Source organism: Myotis brandtii, unplaced genomic scaffold (assembly GCF_000412655.1).
Source record: "Myotis brandtii unplaced genomic scaffold, ASM41265v1 scaffold517, whole genome shotgun sequence".
NCBI classification, from domain to species: Eukaryota; Metazoa; Chordata; class Mammalia; order Chiroptera; family Vespertilionidae; genus Myotis; species Myotis brandtii.
In genome coordinates, this window is record NW_005369706.1 from 475,552 (window position 1) to 479,724 (window position 4,173).

Here is a 4,173-nt window from a genome sequence, read left to right on the forward strand (position 1 = left end):
GCACTGTTTCCTTCGCCTGCCTTTTGCTTGTCACTTTGGATGGCTCAGGGAGTCTGTGTGTGAGGTTCAACTGGTTTTGGGGTGAAAGATCCACACCAGAGCTGCTTCTCCCAGTGCATTTAAGTGTGAATCAACTCTCCTCCCCGTTTATGTGGAAAAGGGGCACTGGCCCCCGTTTGCAGAGACTCTTGGGATCCCAGAGTTGGAAGGGATCCCAGAGAGCTGGCACCTGACCTATCCCAGTTCTACTGGAAGCTCCTCCCAGTGGGGCGCCTTCCAGGGGAGCCTGCTTCATTGTGCACAGCTTCTTAGAAGATTATTATTTTGACCCAAAATTTGTTTCTCTAGAACAGGGGTGGGGAACCTTTTTTCTACCAAGGGCCATTTGGATGTTTATAAGATCATTTGCAGGCCATACGAAATTATCGACTTAAAAAATAGCCTGCTATAATTGGTTAAACATTTAATTAACTCACCCCTACTGCCTTGGCAGAGCCAAACCAAATGATTTCATAGGCCTTATATGGCCCACGGGCCGGACGTTCCCCACCCCTGCTCTAGAGGGAAAGCCTGGAACCTGGAAGGATCCCCCAGAGAAGCAGCTTAGTCACCTCTCCTGTGAAGCTTTTCTCAGTCCCTCCCCAGCTGTCCTGGCCACTCCAACCTCGGAGCCCCCTGCCTGTGCCACTCTAGCTGGGTCTTAACTACTCCTTCTGCCTCCTTCGATGAAACTTGAGCTCCTTGAAGGCATGAACTGTCTCTTGTTTACTCTTGAATTCACAGGATTTGTGGTACAGTCTTAATAAACAAGTTTTGAATGAATGGAGGAATGAATGAATGAATCCACTCCAACCCTTTTATTGTACCTAAAAGGGAACTAAGGAGAGGAAAGTACAGTTACTTATCCAAGTTTATACACAAGTTAGTGACTGGGAGCAGGATTAGAAGGCACATGGAGGGGTGATTGTGTTACCAAGTTCTTTTGAAGAACTTGTTTCCAGGGGTGGGGTATGAGAGGGGGACACATCACAGTGGAGCAGTGGGAGACATTATCCTCACTTTGAAGAGAGAATAAATAACATTTATTAAGCACCCACTGTGTACAAAGCACTTCCAAAGGTAGCGAGAGATAGGAGAGGGAGAAAACACTAAGTATTGCAGGAGGGAAAGCATACACAACAGCTCGAGACCACGTCCCAAGAAAAAGCTCTTTAAAGTCGCCCGGCAGGGAAGCAAGTGCTGAGATGTGAAAGGGGAGTCCGCTGGATCAGGGCCTGAAGTGGATGAAAGGCTGAGGGGCCTGACTGGAGGACAGGATGGGATGGCAGTCCAAATTAGTCGGGGGAGGGAAGGGGGGGTTGGTAACGCTGGCTCCCTTGCCTCCCCTGCCTCCAGCCCTTCAGCCTCACTATATCTGTCTTCTACCCATTTCTGTCTTCATTAGCTTCCTAGGGCTGTTGTAACGTATTATCACAGCTGGGTGGGCCATAAAAACAAGTTATTCTCCCGCAGTTGTGGAGGCAAGAAGCCTGAAACCAAGGAGTCAGTAGGGCTGGTTCCTTCGGAAGGCTCTAGGGAGAATCGTTCCCTGCCTCCCTCCTGGCTTGTGGCAGCTGCTGGCTACCCTTCGTGTTCCTTGGCTTGGGGCTGCCCTTGAACATCTGCCTCCATCTTCACACAGCCTTTTCCTCTGGGTCTCCCTGTGTTGTTGTTTTTGTTATGGTTGTTGTTGTTCTGAATATATTTTTTTATTGGCCCTAGTCGGTTTGGCTCAATGGATAGAGCATTGGCCTGTGGACTGAAGGGTCCCAGGTTCAATTCCGGTCAAGGGCACATGCCTGGGTTGCGGGCTCAATCCCCAGTAGGGGGCGAGCAGAAGACAGCCGATCAATATTCTCTCTCTTCATTGATGTTTCTCTTTCTCTCTCTCTCTCTCCCTCTCCCTTCCTCTCTGAAATCAATAAAAATATTTTTAAAAATAAATAAATATTTTTTATTGATTTCGGAAAGGAAGGGAGAGGGAGAAAGAGATGGGGGGCGGGAATCAATGATCAGCTGCCTCCTGCACACCCCACTCTGGGGCCTCGTTGTGAATCAAACCGTGACCTCCTGGTTCAGAGGTCGACGCTCAACCACGGAGCCACACCGGCTGGGCTGGGTCTGTCTATTTTGAATCTCTGTTTCCTTTCTTTTATGAGGATACCCGTCGTTGGATTTAGGGCCCACTGTAAAGGCGGGGGGGAATCAATGATCAGCTGCCTCCTGCACACCCCACTCTGGGGCCTCGTTGTGAATCAAACCGTGACCTCCTGGTTCAGAGGTCGACGCTCAACCACGGAGCCACACCAGCCGGGCTGGGTCTGTCTATTTTGAATCTCTGTTTCCTTTCTTTTATGAGGATACCCGTCGTTGGATTTAGGGCCCACTGTAAATCCAGGATGATGAACTCTTCTTAAGATTCTTCATTACATCTGCAAAGACCTTATTTCCCAAAAAGGTCATATACACAGGTACCAGGGGTTAGGACTTAGACATATTGGGGGGGGGGGCACTGTTCAACCCACTATGCTATCCACTATTTTGAGTGGTTATCTCTGTGTACATTTCCCTCCCCTCACCCCTAGGGGTCTTCACACCAAAAGAGAATAACTAACATTTATTATTCCATTCCTATCCCCAGGCTCCCAAGGGAGGCTAGAGAAATCCCAGAGCCGAGCTGACCCAATCCAGCTCGCATATGCCATCTGCTGGATCGTGCCCTTTCCCCCACACAACACAGGTGCGTAAGGAACTTTCTTCCCAGCCTACTATCCCCAACCCCTATCCAAGGTCTCTGATTTCTTTATGGGGAAAACCCAGCCTAAAGGAGTGAGCCCCACCCTGTCCTTTAATGGCTCTATGCCCCTTTGCTAGCTCCTTTTTCTCCATGCTAGGGAGGCCATGTGTAAGTGCTCTAGCCAAGAGACCCTGCTCAAGGCAGTCTTCCAGCCATGCCCACCAAGTGGCATCCATGCCAGGGAACAAGCCATTTTGGTAGTAGATTCTCAAACTTCACCTATTTCATCCCCTAGCCATTTGAGTCTTCCCTGTTGGGGCCCAAAACATCATAGAGCATGAACAAGCCATCCCTTATGTGCCCAGTCCAAACTCCTAATCCACAGGCTCTGTGAGCATAATAAAATGGTTGTTGTTTTATGCCACTAGGAGATGTGGAAAGGGAAGGCCTCTGGATCATTCTGTTAAACAGTATTTTGCTATGCAGCTATAGATAAGTGGAACAGAATTTGGTATCTGGTAGGGAGGCACGGCCATACAAAACTTAGAACATATGGCATTGGTTTTGGGACGAGGTGGTAGGAGATGCCTGAGAAGCCTCAGAGATACTGTTAGGGAAAGCTGGAAGGGCCTCTAAGAGACTTCAGGTGACAGTTCAAAGGAAAGTTGAGGAAAATGTAATAGGAACTTGGAGGAACAGGAATTCTTGTTACGCAGTAGGAGAAAATTTAGCAAAGCTCTTATCTACACTAATGTAAAAAAAAAAAAGAGCAAATGTACCTAATGAAGTGATGGAGCTGGCTAAGAAGATTTTCAGGTAGAATGTCAACTGGCTTATTTTGGCTTGGTACCATAAGAAACAGATAGGGGAAAACTAAAGAAAAAATTCTTTTGTTTTTTGTTAGAATTTGGAGGAGATGTAAAAATCCCATGACAGTCTTTCCAGCCAGCAAAGAACTTTCAAAGTAATAAAGGCCTCAGGGCAAAAATGAAATCCAGGGTACAGTGGGGCAGGGGGTGCGGGGGTTCTTCTGGTAAAGACGAAGGCAAAGGTGTGATTGTAAAGCCCTTTGTTCATACCTCAGAAAGGTCAAAGATGAATCTAAGATTTCAGACAGACAGAAGTACTCCTAATCACCTAAAAGGCAATGTTGCAGAGCCATTCTGTTAAACAAGAGGGCTTCTATAAAGATACTAGAGGCCTGGTGCACGAATTCGTGCATGGGTAGGGTCCCTAAGCCTGGCTGGCAATCAGGGCCAATCAGGGCCAGGCCAATTGGGGCCTGCCAGCCAGGGGGAGGGACGCAGGGAGGGGACCACGGGAGGTTGGCTGTGGGAGTGCACTGACCACCAGGGGGCAGCTCCTGCATTGAGCGTCTGTCCCCTGGTGGTCAGTAC